We start from the raw sequence: 23,924 nt of genomic DNA on the forward strand, positions 1-23,924 counted from the left end.
TATGTGAAAATGAAGAGGATTCTAAATTGATCAGGAAGTTTAAATCAAGACAAAGTGGTAAATTACATGTCATTATAAAGTGTAGTCCAACTATCAGGAAAGTCTTCCGTAAAAGGGATGATAGAGTATATACCACGCTTGGAGAATGCTGCAAAATTTATGATTCCTACAATGTATTTCAGTGTTACAAATGCCAGGAATTTGGTCATACTGCCGATAATTGTAGCAAGACTCAGGTATGTGCCAAGTGTAGCCAGGAACATCGAACCACGGATTGTAGTGCAAATACGTTAAAGTGTCATAACTGCACAGTGAGGAATTACAATGATACGAATCATAAGACATATGATGATAACTGTAAAGTATACAAGGAGGAGCTTACCAGGATAAAAACTAGAACCGATCATGGAATCTAGCCCATTGGTTAAGGGTGGTCTGATAAATATTCAATCGGTGGGGAATGAAACCATAAAGATTAGAAATCTTATTAATGAAATGGAATTAGATTTATGCTTATTAACGGAAACTTGGTTGCAGTGAAATATTAGTGATAACTCAAAGATTCAGGAGATGACACCGTGTACTCACGATTTCTACCACGTACCAAGAAAGGATAAAACTGGAGGAGGAGTGGGTGTCTTCGTGTCGAAAACCTTCTCTAAAGGTTTCTATCATGAATGAAATAGTATGTGAAATGTTTGAATATATCTATTTAAAACTGACAAGAAACTGTAAGGTATTGAATATAATATCATTATATAGACCACCGGGGAGTAAAAAGGGGAAATTCATTGAAGAATTTAGTATTCTTGTGGGTGTGGTGGACGATATTAAAAATACATTAATTGGTGGTGACTTTAATTGTTGGGTAGATGATGAAAACGATTATAAGACTAAAGAGCTCAACGAAGTATTTGAGATGTTTAATTTAATAAACAGTGTTTCGGTATCAACGTCAGTAGGTGGTCATACACTCGACTTGGTCATATGTGGGAAAGATTCTGACCTAATAAGAAACCATGAAGTGGAACCAGACTTTGAGATCTCAAAAACACATAAACTCATCACTTTTGATGTTAATATAAATTGCATCAGAGTATTGAAAAATGGATCACATATAGGGAACGGGAAAATTTTGATGCTGAGAATTTTATTGAGGCAAATGTCTTGTGAGAACATACAATGTGAACATATGGTAGATAGAGAATGTGTTGGGTGTTATACCAAGAAATATAACGACAATTTTGGAAAAATGTACGATACCATGTGTCCCATAAAGAACAAACTAATAGTTGTACTCGAAAATGTTAGATGGCATAATAGTGAGCTATTAAAGGCAAAAAGACACAGATGTAAGATGGAAGGTAGATGGAAAAGAGCCAAATCCTCACAAGCCAGAAATCTATATAATAAGGCCAGAAATGACTATAACATCCTGTTAAAAAAAAAAAGAAAATTCTACAACGGCGAATGTAAAAAAACCAATAACATGAAGGACTTTCACAAAAACCTAGATGATTTGATGGGATTATAGAAAAAAATATGTCTTGCCTGACAATGTTTGTGCAGAGAAATTTGCTATATTCTTCAATGAAAAAATTGATAAAATCTATAGAGGTTTCCCCCAAAATCACTTGGAAGGACAGTCAGTTATGCCAGTGAAGGAGGGAAAGAAGTTAATAAAATTTAAGGAAATAAATATGTGTGACTTGTTAAAGGTTATGAGAGAGATGAAGAATACATATTGTGGAAACGACCCTTTCCCAAACAGTTCAATAAGTGAAGATCCAAACAAGCAAGTTGTATATAATATTTACCTGAACATAATTAACCTAATTATATCACAATCCTGTTTTCCTAGCTGTGAAAAAACTGCATTGATCAAACCAATCAACAAAGGAAAAGGTGATGTAAACGAGCTAATTTCATATAGGCCCCTTTCAAATTTATCCTACATGTCAAAGCTTATTGAAAAAGTCATAAGTGAGCAATTATGGGCGCATATTGATGAGTTAGAGTTATTCCCGGAAAATAAATCGGCCTACAGAGCTATTCATTCTACAGAAACTACCTTATGCTCAATAATGAATGATATAATAGGTCTTCTTGATGAGGGAAAGTGTGGAATTTTGATTATATTAGATTTTAGTGCTGTTTTTTTAAACAGTTGTGCACGAGTACTTACTTGACGACTTTAAGTCTATTGGAGTGACTGAGGAAGCACTGAAATTTTTGCGAAGTTACTTAATGAATAGGAAGACTTTTGTAGAAGTTTCTGGAAACCGATCCAGTGAGAGAATTCTTATGAAGGGTGTACCATAAGGTAGTGTTCTGGGCCCTATCTTGTTTAACATATATACTATCGAGCTATCACACATCTTGAAAAAACAAAAAGTGGGCTTTAAACTATATGCAGATGATACTCGGTTTTATCTCTCAATTTCAACAACACAAGATACAGAGAAGAAAATTGATGAGATAATGACTGAAATAAAAACATGGATGCAGAGGAAAAAGCTCAAATTAAATGATGATAAAACAGAATGTATGTTTTTTGGCACAAAGGTGGCTTTGAAGAATTACCAGCTAATTCAAAGTATAAAAATTGGTGATGCTGATGTTGGGATTGTGCCTGTTGTGAAAAATTTGGGTGTACTGATAGATTGTAATTTGTCAATGAGGGACCAAATAGTGAACGCAGTGAAAGTGTGTAACTATCACCTGAGAAACATAGCATTTATTAAAAAATATTTAACAGAGGGCAGTACAAAAACTTTAGTGATGAGTCACGTAATATCAAGGCTTGATTATTGCAATTCTCTGTACTACAAATTGCCCAATATATTACTAAGAAAGCTTCAAAATGTGCAAAACCGGGTGGCTAGACTGATAAAAGGCATTAAACTACGGGAGAGAATAACTCCTGCATTGATCGATCTACATTGGTTACCTGTTAAGGGGAGAATTGAATTTAAGATTTGCTTGTTGACCCACAAAGCACTTACAAGTGATAAGCCTAAATATCTTCGTGATTGCTTGGTCCCCTACCCTGAAGCTACCAGCGCCGCTGGAAGAGTTAGACATGCTGATGACCCATATAGACTATTCGAAATTAGTGTGAATCATGCAACAGGAGGAAGAACGTTCAGTTATGCTGCACCAAGACTCTTCAACGACCTTCCACTCGATGTCAAGAATAGCAAAAATGTGGCAGCTTTCAAGAAAAACCTGAAGACTTATCTTTTTAGAAAGTGTTATAATAGTGACCTGAAAACTATTAAGCCTGAATACAAATGCTAGCGAAATAACTGATAAGATACAGAGCGAAATATTCACTGGAAAGAAATTATTTTTTACACACCAAAGCCTGCCTGAACATACTTTTAGTAGTCAGGGCAAAATATAGTTTAACCCCAAAAAAATTGTAACAAAAGGTTTCTCAACTGATTCTGGTAGGTTTTAATGCACTTTTTAACATATTAAAAGTTTACCAAACTTTGACCCCAGGTAAAGTGTTTTTTTCAAGATGGCGTCCAAGATGGCCGCCGAAACCTTTGAACGATCATAACTCTATAACTATCAACTCAAATTTATTGATCTTGTTGTCTAATCCTACATTTTTTGGGGCAAAGAACACATTAAGATCATAAAAAAATGATGTTGACCTATTATGTGTCAATGTTTAGGGGGTAGAGGTGGCATTTTCCATATATTTGATTGAATCTAACTGCATAACTAATTCGCATCTTTCTCTATTTCAGATATGATTCAACAATGACTGGAAGCACAGTCAGTCAAGCTTCTAGTCTAATCTGCAAGGAGGAGATTGAGGATTTCAGTGATAACTTCAGTGGAAGGGGGTAAAAGGAATAAATGATGTCAGTGTAAAGCGGAAAGACGATCTTGTAGTTGAAGCTGGTTTGAATGTTTATAAAAGCTGTCGTCAACAGTACAATAATGTTAAAAACATTGAAAGTCATGTTGCGAAGAAAAGTAGTGCTTCTTTGCCAGGAAAGAGAACCACAAGATGCTCAAATGGAGCTTTTGATAGTGCAAAGGACTGCATATTCTGTGGATGTACAATTGATTTGGACAAGGGACAGTTTAGCTGGGTATGCACGGACAAATTTGGGGAAACAATTTTGGAGGTCTGTGAATCCTGTTCAGATGATTGGGTACTGACTGTAAATGGCCGCATTGATTACCATTTACGAGATTCACATGCAGCAGATGGCCTTTATCATCATTCATGTAGTAGAAATTTCAGTAACCTCAAATCTGTGCCTTTTGAGTTCCAGCATGCCCCTAATGCCAAGCGCAGAAAGCCAGGGCATCCTTAAGATGAAGATAAGTATGAAACATTTCAGAACATGTGTGCTTACCTAGAACTGAATAGTGGGGAACAACTAACTGTGACATCTTTGAGCCTCACAATGAAAGGTTACATTTTCCAATCCTGATTCTGAACCCTATGACAATTAGTTTGAAAAAGCATCTTAAAAAAACGCTTTAAGTACTCAATCATATTTTCTGAAGGAGAAGGCTTGGACAATATTGTCACTATGAAAGAACAAACATCGCAGATTCTGAGATCATATTACAAATTAAAGTGTCAGGAAGATGATGAAGAATCCCCAAAAACGTGCTATTATTGAAACTGCCGCCAGATTAATCAAAAGTGACATCAAGTCTGAGATTTCTACTATGAAGAATCAGCATCCAAGTAGTGAGGATTTAAAGCTTGATTCAGCGCTTTCATTCATTCCAGCTAGTCTGCAAATAGCACTGGAAATATTGTTCGCTGGGAAAGACACAAGATGAAAGGTTGCTGCAGTTGGTCATGCCTTAATTCAGGCAGTTCACCCACGAGCTGTTACAGTCAAGAAATCTTGTCAGGTCCTCGAAGACTACTCCATGACAAGCATGCCTTGTAAAACTGTACTCCTAGACTGGAATCTTTGTTTTCTTATCAGATTTCAGTTCTGAGACCTGTTTTCGTGGAACGATATGGTTCGTCTGTTTTCCAGGGGTGACAGAGGCAATGACACCCATTCCATAAGAGTGTGATCCACATTATCAGCGACAAAAAGAACAGACATTTCCAGCAAATCTACATCTCCACCTAGAACATCAGGTTCCACACGATCTGCTGCATTTTTCAAATCTCATCACTTCTGTGTATGAGCAGCAAAATCCCATATCATGAAGGGTATCTACAATGAACTTTGAATGATATAGATGATGGACTTGCACAGCAAGTCCCACTTGTAGCGGTGCAATGACAGCTCGTGGGCGAACTGCCTGAATTATGTCATGACCAACTGCAGCAACCTTGTCTTGTGTCTTTCCCAGCGAACAATGTTTCCAGTGCTCCTCGCAAACTAGTTGGAATGAATGAAAGTTCTGAATTAATCTTTAAATCCTCACCACTTGGTTACTGATTCTTCATAGTGGAAACCCCAGACTTGATGTCACTTTAGATTAATCTGGCGGCAGTTTCAATAACAGCACGTTTTTTGGGATTCTTCATCATCTTCCTGACACTTTAATTTGTAATATGATCTCAGAATCTGCAATGTTTGTTCTCTCATATTGACAATATCGTCCAACCCTTCTCTTTCAGAAAATATAGTTGACTCCTTAAAGCGCCCTTTAAGAAGCTTTTTCAAACGGGAATTTTCATAGGGTTCAGAATCAGGATTGGAAAGATAACCTTTCATTATGAGGCTCAAAGATGTCACAGAGAGTTGTTCCCCACTGTTCAGTTCTAGGTAAGCATTCATTTTCTGAAATGCTTCATACTTATCTTCATCTTAAGGATGCCCTGGCTTTCTGCGCTTGGCATTAGGGGCATGCTGGAACTCAAAAGGCACAGATTTGAGGTTGCTGAAATTTCTACTACATGAATGATGATAAAGGCCATCTGCTGCATGTAAATCTTGTAAATGGTATTCAATGCGGCCATTTACAGTCAGTACCCAATCATCTGAACAGAATTCACAGACCTCCAAAATTGTTTCCACAAATTTGTCCGTGCATACCCAGCTAAAGTGTCCCTTGTCCAAATCAATTGTACATCCACAGAATATGCAGTCCTTTGCACTATCAAAAGCTCCATTTGAGAATCTTGTGGTTCTCTTTTTCCTGGCAGAGAAGCACTACTTTTCTTTGCAACATGGCGTTTAATGTTTTTAACATTATTGTACTGTTGACTACAGCTTTTATGCACTTTCATACCAGCTTCAACTACAAGATCGTCTTTCCACTTTATACTGGCATCATTTATTCCTTTTGCCCCCTTCCACTGAATTGCAACCCAGTTATCACTGAAATCCCCAATCTCCTCCTTGCAGATTAGACAAGAAGTTTGACTGACTGTGCTTGCAGTCATTGTTGAATCATATCTGAAATAGAGAAAGATGCGAATTAGTTATGGAGTTAGATTCAATCAAATATAAGGAAAATGCCACCTCTACCCCCTAAACATTGACACATAATAGGCCAACATCAATTTTTATGATCTTAATGTGTTCTTTGCCCCAAAAAATGTAGGATTAGACACCAAGATCAACAAATTTGAGTTGATAGTTATAGAGTTATGATCGTTCAAAGGTTTCGGCGGCCATCTTGGACGCCATCTTGAAAAAAACACTTTTCCGGGGGTCAAAGTTTGGTGAACTTTTAGTATGTTAAAAGGTACATTAAAACCTACCGGAATCAGTTGAGAAACCTTTTGTTACAATTTTTTGGGGGTTGAGGGGGTATTTTCCATATATTGACCCTACTATAGTGTCTGACGGAGGGCGAGAAATAAACCCGTAAAGTAAAGTAAAGTAAGTAATAATTTATACCATACTTTTAATTCAGATCTGCCCAGACTGTGCCATCCTGTACGCACTACTAGGTATTCAGTTAATTCTAACTGTCTTATCTTCTCCATCCTAAAGCTCAATAATACCCAGTATTCTAGCAGTTTTATTCCAACTGTGACTAGATTTTGGAATGATCTTCCCAATCAAGCAGCTGATTTGGTAGAATTTCTGAATTTAAAACTTGCAACAAATACAAGTAATTTTAGACAAAATTAAGATAGTCACGCTATTTACTTCTAAATAATGCAGATATTACTTGAAAGAGAAAGAGTCATAGACATTGGACAGCAATAAGAGAAAATAAAAATTATGATATAAAGTGGAGGCTTGAACAAAATGGGGAAGCAAAAAGAGTATAAAGACACATTTAGAGTTAAACTGGTAGACGAAAATAATTGACCTCAGATCGAGAACCTTCTTGTTCTTCAGGAAGCAGGGAACAAATTACTCCACGTTGAAGACGTGCAACTTCATCAAACAATTCTCTCATTAAAATAGGTAGTGGTAAAAAAAAAATGGGAATAAAAACGTTTCATTTAAGAATTGCTGATTACCTTGGCCAACTTCATTGCGAAGGTTGTGTTCTGATAGGCATGTATTTTCTTTTTTTTATGTTTATTTTCTTTATTTGAATAACTAAAAAACTTCTTAACCAAATCTCATGAAATTTGATAGCATGATTTGCCATGATCCAAGGACATTTTGATTAGATTTTGGAAGTGATTGGGTCGAAAGGTCGTGAATAGGTCAAAAAAGTCTTTTTGCAATTTCGTGGCCAAATTTTTCCGGATTTGCATGAAACTAGTGCCAAAATGTGCATAATTCAATTGCCTACCTTGTGATATACAGCATGATATAGTGATGTCATTACCCTTGGTAGGGGTTGGGGTCAAAGGTCAATAGGGTCAACGAATTTGCAGAAAGTGCGAGTATGTCATTACTTGGGCCAGTATTACCTACTTGGTGGGGGCAAAGGTAGACACTATACCGAGTGCACGTTTTAGTTTATTTTGATGAAATTGTTTTAGATTATTTGATAATCAAGAATGTTCATATGGGTTTGATATTTGACGGTATGAACTTTTTTTTTTATTAGTAACTCTACGCTTCATGAAAGATAAGTAGGCTTATTAACTAGCAATTTTCAACGAATTCTTTGCCCAAGTGCTTCTTATCACTTGTATGACAGAAAAACCACTTAAAGAACACTTATATACATTCGTGTATACTGGCATGAACATTATTCATGTTAGTGTATATAGTTTTTCCATAAGCATCTCTGCAATCTCTGTGCGGATGAGTGAGTTAAAGTTTAGTTTAGGACTTTGTTTATCCAAACTTCAAAACAATCAAGAAGAGAGAGAGAGAGAGAGAGAGAGAGAGAGAGAGAGAGAGGGTGCAGCAAGTGGATCCTACCTCATAACAAAGATGATCTTATCTTGTATATATACATATATATATATATATATATATAAACATATATATATATATATTATATGTATGTATATATATGTATGTATATATATATATATATATATATACTTATATTTTTATATATACACACATATATTTATATATATATATATATATATATTATACGTATATGTATATATTCATATATATATATATATATATATACACACACACACATATATATATATATATATATAAACACACAAAAGTACCAAAGGGAAGATGAAAATAGATAATATATGATTAAGTCCTTACTAGTTTCATGATACTTCTTCAGAGGACTGATTTGCTTTTGAACCTTAGCATTACATCTCCTGTGACTTTTACACGAACTCACACACACATACGCACACACAAACACACACACACACACACACATATATAATATATATATATATATATACATATATATATATATATATCTGTATATATATATATATATATATATACACTCACCTAAGAGTTTATCAGAGGAAAAATTCGCCATAAATACTTTCATGGTGATCAATGCATTGAATGGTGCTTTAGATAAGTATGACATTTGTCATTCGCTGGAACTGCATAAAAAATTTACAATTACAAGGATTTCTTATTCATCTGATGTAAACAATCCTTATTGCAGTGATTGGTTTAGGAATAAAAATTATGGTTTAATGAAATTTTGATACGATTCCTATGTTTAAATTTCCAACAATTTTATCGCAAGGTGTTTTGTGTTATCCTTTCAAATGGTTATTAACACACACACACACACACACACACACACATATATATATATATATATATATGTGTGTGTGTGTGTGTGTGTGTTTGTGTGTGCAAAGGGATAGGGTGCTTTTTAATCTTATTTAATGAACGATAATTGATAGAAATGTCATTCTTAATTCCTTATATACTCGTATAAGGTGATCTCTTTCTCTGCCTCCATGGGTAATCAAACTATCTAAGTATCTCATATATAATAAGTTAATCTTTGGTCAAATGTGTTTAAAGAATCATATAAGGACGTTAGGTTTTTTTTGTCTTATGTTAGATATAAAGTGAGCACAAACTTTATTTTTAAGCTTGTAATTTCATTCCATCGCCAATATTCCTGCACTTGTTGATTTCTTAGCGAAACAAATATTAACTGGGATGATATGAGTTACCAAAGAGATTTCATTTCATCACACACACCTGTTCATGCTGAACGTTTTTATCTTTGATTAAATATCTTATTCCATATCATGGTATATAGTAGCTAAAAATAGTGGGAATATTACTAAAAGAAAGTGTTAATTCATTGTTTTGATATTATATATATATATATATATATATATATATATAGTTAGTAAAAATGTTATTACACGAGCCACTCTACTCATTGACCATATAAATATTACATTTGCACATTCATTCATACTATTTCAGTGCCTCTAGTGTAGATTGTATTATAACAAAACTATTATAAATGATGAATATATGATGAAATGACCTTAAAGAAAGTAGGAGAGAAGTCAAAAGTATTCTAAGAAAATTGATGTCTAACGGTGAGAGAGAAGAAAACTTCGAGAACTCATAAATGGCGGCTTAATTTGAGCAAAAATTTTCTTCGCGGCCGCAAGTCAGAAAGAAAAGGCAAATGGATAGAGGAGGAGAGGATAGATAGGAGACTTCTCCTACCCCGTCCCCACCCCTTTCTCTCGTCTATTCTTCTTCCCTGCTCCTCTCCCTTCCTAATTAACTGCCTATCATGAATAGTGGTTGTTTTGAGGCGATTGTTTTTCTGATGAGAAGGACGAAGAATTGTCCAAGTGGCAGCACAGGAAATTAAAGCAATTTTAGAAAGAGAAATGAATTTTCTGGGTTGCAGTTTCATTATATGAATATGGATGTTATTTTTACTGAAACCATTTACTCTGTTAATAAAATTGTCTTATTTCAGCAGATTTAGGAACAATCAGATTTGATTAATGGAATAATAGTAATCTCATTTTCCAATGGGTATTTTGATGAACTAATAACTATTTCTCTCTCTCTCTCTCTCTCTCTCTCTCTCTCTCTCTCTCTCAGCACTAGTTATAATTAGGAAATATATAAATGAGTCACTTTACATATTAGCGAATTTATAATATATAAACTACAGTAAATCATGAGGTTCCATTACAATGAGTAAAAAAACGTTTAAAAAACTAGAAAAGACACACACCGGAAGTGACCTATATCGGTTATCATGAATGACCCTTGTTTGCCCCTTTCAGTGTTAATAGCAAGACTGATGGAAACATTACATCAGCGCCTCCAACTGTAACGAGGATGTTCTTTAGCAATAAACGTTACAGACCTTTGACAATAAACGTTGCAGGGGTAGTTACAAAGTGGGATGCCAGGTGACCTAAAACGTTCAAGAGGTAAACCAATCACAATTAAGGGAACTTGAAGTGGTAACTGGGTAAACTTTATGTTAACTTGTATAAGGTCAAGAGATACAAGAAGGGAATGATGTAAAAAATAGAATTGATTTGGAAAGGTGGGCCCGGAATTAGAAAATAAAAGAGTTGATTACTCAAATATAAGGCACATGCAAGTAAAATATAGATATAGATTTAAAATTGAAATATGTGCGATAAGAATATACATAACTAAGTAAGAGGGATGATATTTGTCGTAGGCAGGAAAGTTTTTAGTAGCAACTGTTAAGACAACATGTATTTTTAACATGGTCTTTTAATACTTGGAAAAAAACACAGAAAAAATGGTTAGAATCTTGGGTAAATCATGAACTTGTATTTAAAAAATTGATCTCGCTTACTGAGAAAATGCCTTGAAATCACATGACTTTCACACAGTCCTGTTGAAGCCCTTGGGCTTATAGCTTAGCTAATAATAATAATAATAATAATAATAATAATAATAATAATAATAATAATAATAATAATAATAATAATAATAATAATAATAATAATAATAATAATACATTTTTTCCTCTCTCTTCAACTCTGGAGTCCCATGGTACTGCGACATCAATGAGTGATACTTTCTTCTTGATTTTGTCAATCAACGTCACTCCCAAATAGACCAGACGTGACGTGGATTGACAAAATCAAGAAAAAAGAATCACTCATTGATGTCGCAGTGCCATGGGACTCCAAAGATGAAGAGAAAGAGAGGGAAACAAATGCATAAGTATCAAGACTTGAAAATAGAAATAAGAAGGAGGATATGCCAGTGGAAATTGTACCCATAATCATAGGAGCACTAGGCACGACCCCGAGATCCCTGAAAAGGAATCTAGAAAAACTAGAGGCTGAAGTAGCTCCAGGACTCACGCAGAAGAGTGATCCTGGAAGCGGCGGACATAATAAGAAAAGTGATGAACTCCTAAGGAGGCAGGATGCAACCCGGAACCCTGCACTATAAATACCACCCAGTTGAAAAGACTGATGGAGAGAAGAAAAAAAAATAATAATAATGATAATAATAATAATAATATGTGAGTGAGTAAATGCATATGCTTTAATTGAAAATTTAATTGAAACAATTTCTATTACTTTCTGAACTGACTAAATATAACATACAGCTATCATGTGCCACGAAGCTGACAAAGATTTATGAGAGAATATAAAATATATATTGTGAAAGTGAAATATACTACATATGATCTAGAGATTCATATTAATTTCGTCTTTACATCTTAATTACAGTTAATTTTTCCTAATTACTGAAACCAGACAGAGTAGTGATTGTATGCAGAAGGACCAAATACTTTGCGCATACCTTCATAATTAATAGGGAAAGATTGCATCTCATTTACCCTCAACCTTTTTAGTCTTGTCCTTTATGCATCAGCGAGGAATTCACATGAACGGCAGTCCATCTTAATCAGCTTCATGTCCCAATACGTGATTTCGGTTCATTATTTTCGACTTTGCATAGAAACTTTATGAACAAATGAAGCAAAATCTCTTGCATCTCTTCATTAATTCTAAATTTCCAGAGAATTTGGAAATATAAAAGAAGGAGATGGCTCAGTAGCATGCCCTTCCCCCCTCCTCTCTCTCTCTCTCTCTCTCTCTCTCTCTCTCTCTCTCTACGATTTCAATTTTGTATTCTTTCTTGACAGGATTTAATGCAAGTCAATTCCTATGGTGACCTGGGAACTCTACTTCTCTCTCTCTCTCTCTCTCTCTCTCTCTCTCTCTCTCTCTCTCTCTCTCTACGATTTCAATTTTGAATTCTTTCTTGACAGGATTTAATGCAAGTCAATTCCTATGATGACCTGGGAACACTACTTCTCTCTCTCTCTCTCTCTCTCTCTCTCTCTCTCTCCGATTTCATATTGTTTCCTCTAATAGGATTTAATGCAAGTCAATTCCTCTGATCTGGAGCGCTACTTCTCTCTCTCTCTCTCTCTCTCTCTCTCTCTCTCTCTCTCTCTGCTGACATATGCAAACAGAAAACTTCAAAATACAATCTTACTGCCTCTAGTTTTGTAGATCTCACACCAACAACAAACAGAATATATATATATATATATATATATATATATATATATATACTATATATATATATATATAATATATATATATATATATATATATTATATATATATATATATTATATATATATATATATATATATATATATAAGTGAGGTATAAGAAGTCCAGAAATTTCTTTATCTCATTTGAAGAAGGTTTCTCAGTTTTATGAAATGTCGAAGTCAAGCATTTAACAATAGTAAAATTATTTTTATTTTTAAATATTACCCCAAAATTATTGTATTACGAAATTATAATGTACAATTGTCATATTTAGTAATTAGAAAAAATTAAAATAATTTCATTAAAATTATTCATTTATTACAGTTACCCAGCAATGGCATATATATCAATATATTTTCCTGAAATATCAGCAACATATTATTATATATATTTTATTCTACAACAGATATAATTGAAAGAGCTTTTGGCAATATAGTTTCAAGCCTTATTTACTAGAAAGATGATCTTTCCACCGCTGATTAGCAAAATACTATTAGATTGGTATACTCAACCCTCTGTTGATAAATATCTAATCGGACATGTGACAAAAATAGCCCTAATTCTTTTACATATTCTATTATTATTTAGAGAAGGAGACAGCAACTTTTCATATGTTTAAAGGTTGCTCATGAATGGTAGAGGCAAGGGATAGTGACATTGCACTAGAAAGCAGGACAATGCCTTAGAGACTATCCATATTATCAGATCCCAAGCCTCCTCTCCACCCAAGCTAGGAAAAGGGAGGACAAGGAAATGACTCCTGATGACTCACAAGGTTGACATATAGGCTCCCTAAGTATGGTGAGTTTGCAGCCATTAAAGGAGCTAACGAGTTTGAGCGGGCCCAAACCCCAGTCTACCGATCATCAGGCACAGACGTTACCAGTTAAGCCATATCCTTAACATATAAGATCGAATACAATTTTTATTATGAGAGGGTTTTTATTTGTGAATGATATTAAAATATTGATATTTCAGGAGTATATTTTCTGAAAATCTTGTTCAACAATATTTCTCAGTTTCTAGCTTTTCGTGGATTTAACTCTGCCCATATACTGCAGACACAATTCCTCCCTTCAGAAATCAAAGGGTAATTCACTATTACCAACATAAATGCTTTCAGAAGGTAACGTTATAAACGCACCAGTGCATGATCCTAGGCAAGTATTTTTCACGATATCTAGTTCTCCAAATTCTGCTTTTACATATAAAAGGATGTATTTTGCAACCATGCTTAATCTTTGATCTACACAGAGAATCATTATACAGCCTCAGTCATGACCTCTTTTCCCTACTGAAACCAGAAACGAAATCTTCAACATTTATAAGATTTCAAGGACTTAATCTTAGGACATCTGTGTGACTAGCCAATGGGAAGCTACAGTGCAACATCATGACTTGATTAATTTTTCTCTTTCATAAGATGACAATATATATATATTATATATATATATATATATATATATATATATATATATATATATATATATATATATATATATATATATATATATATATATTAAAAAAGGGTGAACTATGTCGGCACGTCTATAAATCCTATAACGATATTCTTAGATGTAAAATATTTAAAACTATTGTCGTCTGCCCATTTACATATGGGAGTGATAAACTTTTTGCAAATGCTTTAGGGCTCCTTTGGTGTCCAATGTCATCATCATCATCCTCTCCTCCTATGCCTATTGACGCAAAGGGCCTTGGTTAGATTTCACCCCTCGTATCTATCTTGAGCTTTTAAATCAATACTTCTCCATTCAGCATCTCACACTTCTTCCACTGCTAATAAAGTTTGTATCAAGTTATATTATTAAATAAAAAAAATATCATTCGCATTAATTTCGTATAGGTTTAGTTGTGGTCTACTTGAAAATAGATTACTGGGCTTTCTGTATTCAACAATCTTCTTCTCTCTCTTCTTACGAGATCTTTCTATATGTCTTTCGATAGCAATTATTTATTCTGGTACTATCAACCTCACTATTGCTAGTTCTATTTCCACTTCATACTAGCAATCCAGTGTAGATTTTAATAAAATGGAATGGACAACAGGATTGAGAGTAAAGAATAAGTGAAAAAGCGTAAAATTTTGCTGCTCATTGTTGGAACTTATTTGCGGTCCAAGCCATTGCTCAATATTCGGAAGAGTCATCTCTCCCGACCATCATTTCTTATTCCTCCCTGACAACAAAAAACGTCGATATATATATTGGACTGTGTCGTGAATTTCTTCTTTTGGTAAATATCTAGGAGAAGACCGCACCCGTTTTTCAAGCATTAACGACGAAAAACGGCAAAAAACAAGCAGATTATTGTTGCACATCGCATAGAAACATGAGGAAATGAAAAAAAAGAAACTAAGACTTAACTCTTACACACAAAATGTAAGCATAAACCTACTACTACAATTATGGGGGACCCCAGTGGGAAGCGGGGTTTTTGGGTGGGGGGGGGGAGGAGGAGAAAAGGGATTTTTCAGGGCACTACCGAACCTAATACAACCAACTAACCTACCCTGGGAGGCCTGTACCCCCACCTAGGCCTACCAGGGGGGGGGGGGGCTCCACCCCCCCCTGCGACCCCCCCTTAAGGCCACAGTGATTTTCGGGGCACCACCGAACCTAATACACCTACCTAACCTAGCCTAGAGGCCCTGTACCCCTACGGGGGGGGGGGGGGGGGGGGGGGGGGGGCTTCACCACCCCTGCGACCCCTCCTTAAGGACACTACCTATCACATCCATCAAACCAAATCCAAAGTGATGGTACTGCTGTATACATCGTTATACTATCACCATTATAATATACTCTATAAATTAATGAAGCTTACCTTAAATTGTTGGTTGATAAAGATGTGCTGCTGCTTTGAGGAAAACGTGAAGCCGTTGCGAAGGTTCCTTGACATGCAGGACAATTTTTATTTTGTAAAATTAAATTGTCTCTGGCACAAATCCACTAGTTTTCCAGAATAAGTTATACAAATTCATTGTAAGTTAGGAAACAGTCAGGACAAAAAGATGGACTTTCAACTTCTTGTGTAACATGAGATGACGTGCTTGCTATGGCCACCATGTCTAAAAACGAAATGAAATGCCTTGGTAAGAGAATGTATTGTCGCGCTGTTGTATTGTCGCGGTGTGATTGGCCAAACATGTATGACGTCATAGTGGATAGGCGCTGTGATTGGCCAAACGTGTAAGACTTCATAGTGGACTAGTTTGTCTGCGGATTATAGTGGTTACAGGGCTCATTTGAGGAAAAACAAGACACAGTCAACAATAATAAGAGACTTGGAAAAAATCTGGGAGGAAGACAAGAGTAGCGTGAGTTTGATTGTCGATATTTCGACTATTATTGATTTTCACTAAATTATCTCACTCGTATACCACTATTTACATACATTCCTACACATTCTAGTAAAAATAAATTTAATATCACTGATATCTTCATGCGGCCCTCTCCTAGACATCAACCCTTCTTTTCCCCATTACTTTGAAGGTAATTTGTAATAACTTTATTGATATTCAGAGATTATATTGTTAAAATGGTATTTTACCGGTAAAGTGGTCTCATGTTTTAGTCTGAAAGAAGCCTAGGCCTATGGGTCTTTTTTTTTTAGAGATCTAGCATCTTCATGTTGGATTAGGCCTTCCTTCAGAGGAAGCTTTGAAGCAGGCCTACAGATTCAAGTAGGGCGTATCGTTGATTTTTTTAATTAGATATTATTAAACAAGATAATAAAGCAGACCTAAACGAAATGAGGAATACAAGATTGACCAAATAAACTCTTATTAATTTTGTAGTTACCTAACCTCAATTTACCTACCTTTATCTTACCTGCTCTTACCTTAACTGATCTTACCTTACCCAGGGATATTCTTGTCTTCTCTTACCGTACCTATACCTACTTAAGTATTCTTAAATTATTTACACATATCTTGCCTACCATCATTTAATCAACCTTACCTTACCTAACCACGTTACATATACAGTACTTACCTTACCTAACCTAACCTAACCTTACATACCCTTACCTTACCTAACCTCACCTTACCTTACCTTAACTTCCTTTGCCTTACAGAACCTAACATTACCTTACCTAACCTCACCTCACCTGCTTTTACCTTACTAATTCTTACACTGCCTATCCTTGCCTTAACTACTCATATTTTACCTACCTATACCATTCCTTTACATACTTTTACCTACCGTTACCTTTCCCGCCCATATTTTACCTACCCATACTTTAACTACATATATACTATCTAACCTTACCTCACCTGCTTTTATTTTACTAAGCCTTACCATACCTACCCTCACCTTACTGCTTTTACCTCACATCCTTAAAATATATCATATATCTACTCATATCATACCTACTAATACCTGCCTACTAATATCTTGCCTAATAATAGTTTATTTACCCTCAACTTATCTGCTCTTACCATGCCTAAATTTACCAAAGCTCCCCTTATTTTACCTACTCTTAAATTCCATACCCTTACCAACTATTGCTATATCTCACACCTGTCCTTATCTATTCTTACTACATCTCTTAACTAACCTAGCCTTACATTACCTTACCTTACCCAGCCATACCCTACCCTACCCTACCCTACCCTATCTTACCCTACCCTACCCTACCATACCCTACCCTACCCTACCCTACTGTACCATACCCTAACCATCCCTACCACACCCTAACCAACCCTACCACTCTACCATACCCTACCCTACTCTACCATACCCTATCCTACTCTACCATACCCTATCCTATCCTACCCTCCCTTAATTAATCTTACTTTACCTTATTTTACCTAACCTATAATGTCATATTTGACCCTTAACCTTTTGCAATAAATTTAAAATGAAAGTAACAGATGTGCTTTAACCCTTTATTTTTGAAACTATCCTACAAGGTTCTCTTAATCCTTAAACATACAAGTTCCAATAATTCCTCAAACTTACCTACAAGTTCCTCTAATTCCTTAAACTCGCCTACAAGCTCCTGTAACTCCTTAGACTCGCCTAAAAGCTCCTGTAACTCCTTAAACTCACCTACAGGCTCCTCTAATTCCTTAAACTCGCGTACAAGCTCCTGTAACTCCTTAAACTCGCCTACAAGCTCCTGTAACTCCTTAAACTCGCCTACAAGCTCCTGTAACTCCTCAAACTCACCTACAGGCTCCTCTAATTCCTTAAACTCGCCTACAAGCTCCTGTAACTCCTTAAAACCGCCTACAAGCTCCTGTAACTCCTTAAACTCGCCTACAAGCTCCTGTAACTCCTCAAACTCACCTACAGGCTCCTTTAATTCCTTAAACTCACCTAAAAGCTCTCCTCTAATTACTTGAACAAACTTGCAAACCCTACTAATTCTTTAAACGAACCTACAAGCTCCCCTAATTCCTTTAGTGAACCTACAAGCTCCCCTAATTCCTTTAGTGAACCTACAATCTCCTCTATTTTCCTGAACTAATTAACAAGCCCCACTAATTCCTTAAACACACATACAAGCTTCTCAAATTCCTGAAAGGGTAAATATATGATACTTTAACTTCTAGCGAAACTGGAATTCGCTATAAGAAATGGACTAGTGCAGGCTATTTTCGTATTTTTCTCTATATGTTTAGTAGGGGCTGGGGCATAATGATTTACGTATCGTCTATTAAAATCTGAAGTATGTTTTTCCCTCTTAAGTCCATTGTTCACATCTGAGAAACTGAAGGGAACTTATTGCTCATGCGTGTTTTCCCTTGGTTTGGAGAGCTTTCTATGCATTTGCAATGACGTATTTGTCAGGTGAATTCTTTAAATCAGTTAACAGCTTACAAGTACTTCTACATACATTCCCGAATGTTGTAATACAACAGTACTTTTTTTTTCCACCTTCCCCTTCAGTTTCAACTTAACCACCATCACATAAAGACTTCTCCAAGAGGAAACTTAAGGGAAGTACATCAATATATTTTGAAATTTAGTGTAATTTCATTTATGTCGGCAATTGATTATGATGGAAATGCTTGCCGTTCAATGTAAAGCTATTGTTACTCATGTGAAATTAGAAAATAATCATGAAATAATTGTTCAAATGTCCAATTCTTACTTAATTTTTTGGGAAGACTTGCACATTTCTACTGCAACGCTTCTGTAAAGATTTCCAAGAAAAAAAAAAAAAGAGACGGTGTTAATCAAAAGGTAGGGAGTCATTGTTATTTATTTATTCATAATGTGAGGATTTATTTGTGATTTACTTTATCTTAATGTAAGGCTTAGTTTTAGTTTGGGACCTGGGAAGGGGGTTCCGGCTAGCGGTTGTGACATGGGAAGGTTTGTGACCTAGCTAGGAGGGTCCGGGGGCTTGCCCCCGGATAGGTATTGTGACCTGGGAACTACTATGTTAGGTCAAGCGCGTGGAGATGAGGGCGCGGGCGCGTGTGGGCGCGCTGGCGACTTGACGTGCGGGCGCGTGGGCGCGCGGATGCGTGGGCGCGCGGATGCGTGGGCGCGCGGATGCGTGGGCGCGCGGATGCGTGGGCGCGCTATCGCTCGCCAACGCGCTTGATCTCGCCTAGGCTAAATCGTTTGCCTAAGCACCATCATTCTCCTGATCGCCAGCAATCACCCAGGCACTCGCGCCTACCTCTGCATTCACGCACACCCTCGCTTGCGCGCCTACGCGCCGACTCGCCTGCGCGCCCATGCATCCGCGCGAAACAGCGATCCTACCATCGTGCGAGCACCAGCGCGAATCCCGCAGGGTTTTGCAGAGCGCCCAGCCTTGCAAGGCACTGGGGCCGCGTACTTCCAGATCGTCCTCGCGATCACCATCGCGGAAGCGCCGAGCACACGCCCAGGAGCAGGAAGAGTCATCGGAGAGGTCCGGACAACATTCTTCTTCCCTTTCTTCTATTCAGGCAGGCGCTGTAGTATCCACTCCGAAGGATCAACCTTCCCTCTAGCTGGGGTCGCTGACACTGCGTCAGTCAGCCGCCAGCCTTGGTTCGGTTCCTTGATGAAAGCGGTTGTGCAGGCTATGAAGCCACCCCTTGCTGATCTGGGACTGAAACCAAAGGCTCCCTCGCTCCCACTGAAGAGAAGGAGAGGAGTGGATTTCGCGGTGACTTCTCCCAGGGTTAAGCTGGCTCGCAAGAGGTCCGTCGAGGAGGCCTCTTCCCCCTGACAGACGTTTTCTCCTTCTCCTGTTGACGAACCTATCCCATCCTCGGGAGAATCCAGCGAGGTGAGACACTCTCCCACGGCACCAATGGGAGGAACCCCACCTCAAGGAAGAGAAACGTCTCGCGTAGGAGGGACCTTCCAGACCACTTTGCTGGAGTCATGTATCCCTCCCAGTAGGGAGCCCAAGGACTCGAAGACGTTACCCAAAGCATTGTCGAGGTTTCGTCCAGAGCCAGCCCTTCCCCGGGAGAATGTCCGCGTGTCCCCCATGAAGAGCCAGTGGGGACAGGGGACTTAGCTGCCAGTCCACAAGGAGGAGAGCAGTGCGAATTGGAGCACGCCTTCTGGCAGGTCCTTGGACTAATGAGGCAACTCAGTAGTTTCAAGGATCCCGAGACCGCCCCTCACGAAGGCAAGGATACAGTCCTGGACCAGGTTTATGGCATCCAGAAGCCCCCCAAGACCAGTGCAGCCCTGCCCTGGTCCCAAGGGGTGAAGAGCGCCAGGGACCAGGTCGAGGGCCAGCTTTCCGAGCTTGCCTCCTCCAGCCGTTCTTCTGCCGGGAACAAGCTCCTCCCACATCCTCGCGTGCAGCAGAGGAGGTACTTCGAGATCATGGAGGAGCGTTGTTTAGCTCTTCCCCTCCACCACTCCGTGAAAGAGCTCACCAGGGGTCTCTCTGTAGAGAAACTCAACGCCCGACAGGTGACATTCACAGCGTCGGAGGTCCTGAGCCAGGAGAAGGTCGTGAAGTGTGCCATGCAGGCGACTTCATGGCTGGATGTCTGGCTAGGGTCTCTGGGTATCCTATTGCGCTCTGAGGACTTGTCCAAGGAGAGCAATAGGAAGGCCCAGTAGACCTTCCTCCTCTCGGGAACGCGCTCTATCGAGTTTTTAGCTCACCAGGTCACTAACCTGTGGGCTAAGTCGATTCTCAAGCGCCGTGACACGGTGGCCGAGAGGCTCCACCCAAAGGTCCATGCTATGGATTTCAGCAAGCTCAGACACTCCTCCATTCTTGGAGGAAGCCTGTTTGAGCCCAAGGACGTAGAACGGACAGCTGAAATGTGGAGGAAGACGAGTCAAGATTCGCTCCTCCAGAAGGCCCTTACATCTAGGCCTTACAAGCCTCCAGCTCCTCAACAAAAACAGCAGCCTCGCAGGACACCGAAGCAGGCTCCGGCAGCTAAGACCAAGGTGTCTAAACTGCAGCCCTTTCCTGTCAAAGACAAGAAGGGCGCAGAGTCCTCCAGGGGAGGCAAAATCCTAGAAGGAGCGGCCGAGGCTGCAAGCGCTAGGATTGGCAATCCCCCTGCGTGTCCACCTATGGGGGGATACGTACGAAGTTGCGTGCTCAGGTGGCAGCAACTCGGGGCCGATTCCTGGACAACCTCTGTGGTCGGACACGGATATCACGTCCCGTTCAATTCATCTTAACCTCCCCTGACAGCGAATCCAGTGTCGTTGAGCTCCTATACCACGGGATAGGCAAAGGGGCTAGCCCTTCGGGCAGAAGTCGAGACCATGCTCAAGAAGGATGCTCTCCAGGAGGTCTTGGAGGGGTCCCCAGGCTTCTTCAGTCGACTCTTTCTTGTAAAAAAGGCGTCTGGAGGCTGGAGACCAGTCGTCGACCTCTCATCCCTGAACAAGTTTGTCAAGCAAACTGCATTCAGCATGGAGACAGCAGACACGGTCAGACTTGCAGTGAGACCGCAGGACTTCATATGCACACTGGATCTGAAGGACGCGTACTTCCAGATCCCAATCCATCCGTCTTCCAGGCATTAACTACGTTTCAGCCTAGACAACAAGATCTACCAGTTCAAGGTGCTTTGTTTCGGTCTCTCCAGAGCACCTCAGGTGTTCACCAGAGTGTTCACACTGATATCTTCGTGGGCGCACAGGAACGGCATCCGTCTCCCTCGTTATCTGGAGGACTGGCTGATCCTGGCAGACTCGGAGTCGACCCTTCTTCGACACCGAGACAGTCTTCTGGGAATTTGGCAAGATCTAGGGATCATGGTAAATCTCGAGAAGTCCTCTTTGCTCCCAACACACCGAATGGTATATTTAGGCATAATATTAGACACCTATCTCCACAGAGCCTTTCCATCAGACCACAGGATAGCAAGGCTGAGGAGGGTTGCAAAGCCTTTCCTCAGTCAAGAAGATCTTCCAGCCCTATCGTGGTTACGTCTTTTAGGTCACCTAGCCTCCTTGGCCCGTCTAGTTCCCAATGGCCACCGCAGGATGAGATCCCTGTAGTGGCGGCTCAAGTCCCATTGGGATCAAGGCATCTATTCCCCGGACTTCCTGGTCTCGATAGAACCTGCGGAACGGACGGACCTGCAGTGGTGGCTGACCAACGACAACCTTCGAAAGGGAGTGGATCTTCTCATCCTTCCCCCGGATTTGATACTGTTTTTGGATGCGTCAAAAGAAGGGTGGGGGGGGGGGGCCCATGTTCTGAACCAGAGGGCCTCAGGCCTATGGCCAGAATCAGAAAAGTACCTCCACATCAACCTGCTAGAGCTGCAGGCCGTTTCCCTGGCCCTTCAACAGTTCCAACAGACCCTGGCGGGCCACTCTGTGGTGGTGATGAGCGACAACACCACAGTAGTGGCTTATATCAACAAGCAGGGAGGTACCTTTTCACAACAGCTATCCCATCTTGCAGTAGAGATACTAAGATGGACCGAAGTCCACTCGATACGTCTATCAGCTTGCTTCATTCCTGGGAAAAGGAATGTACTCGCCGACAATCTGAGCAGAGCTTCGCAGATAGTGAGTATCGAGTGGTCTTTGGATCCTCAAGTAGCCAACAGAGTCCTGACTTTGTGGGGTTCCCCGACAGTGGACTTATTCGCGACAGCCTTGAATTTCAAGCTGCCGTTGTACTGCTCCCCAGTCCCGGACCTCAAGGCACTCTGGCAAGATGCCTTCCAACAACGGTGGGACATCATCAACGTCTACGCCTTCCCACCCTTCTGTCTGATGAGAAGGGTGCTCAACAAGACCAGACTATCGGTCAACCTGTCGATGACCTTAATTAATAGCTCTGCTATGGCTTCATGCAGAGTGGTTTCCGGACCTTCTGCAGCTTCTGACGCAACCCCCGAGAGAGTTTCCCCCGTGACACGAGCTACTCAGACAACCACATTGCAACATCTTCCACAAAGCCGTAGCTTCGCTGCGGCTTCACGCCTGGAGACTATCCAGCGTATCCTCACTGAGAGAGGCTTTTTGCAACAAGTTGCGGAAAGGATGTCTCGACACCTGCGAAAGTCATCTGCAGGGGTCTACCAGGCGAAGTGGAGAGTCTTTTGTGGTTGGTGTCGTGGGAGGGGTATCTCTCCCCTCAATGCCTCTATTCCAGCAATAACGGAGTTCCTTGTTCATGTGAGGAAGGAAATGCGCTTTTCAGTCTCGGGGGTGAAAAGCTATCGCTCAGCCTTAAGCCTTGCCTTCAGGCTGAAAGGAATAGACATTTCCTCCTCGCTGGAACTTTCCTTACTCATACATAGTTACGAGCTTACCTGCCCTCAGTCGGAAGTGAGACCCCCTCCTTGGAACTTGGTTCGGGTCCTCAGGGCTCTGAAGAGACCTCCGTTCGAACCATTACGCCAGGCTTCAAACCAACACCTGACTTGGAAGACGGTATTCCTCATCGCTCTGGCTTCGTCCAAGTTAGTCAGTGAACTTCATGGTCTCTCGTATGACATCACCCATTCAAGGGGATGGGGGGAGGTAACGTTCAAGTTCCTCCCTGAGTTTGTTGCCAAGACTCAGAACCCTGGAGTTCCGAACCCACGGTTTGACTCCTTCAGGGTTGTGAGTCTCCGCTCCGTAACAGATGACCCA

The sequence above is a fragment of the Palaemon carinicauda genome, unplaced genomic scaffold, assembly GCF_036898095.1.
Source record: "Palaemon carinicauda isolate YSFRI2023 unplaced genomic scaffold, ASM3689809v2 scaffold46, whole genome shotgun sequence".
Lineage (NCBI taxonomy): Eukaryota > Metazoa > Arthropoda > Malacostraca > Decapoda > Palaemonidae > Palaemon > Palaemon carinicauda.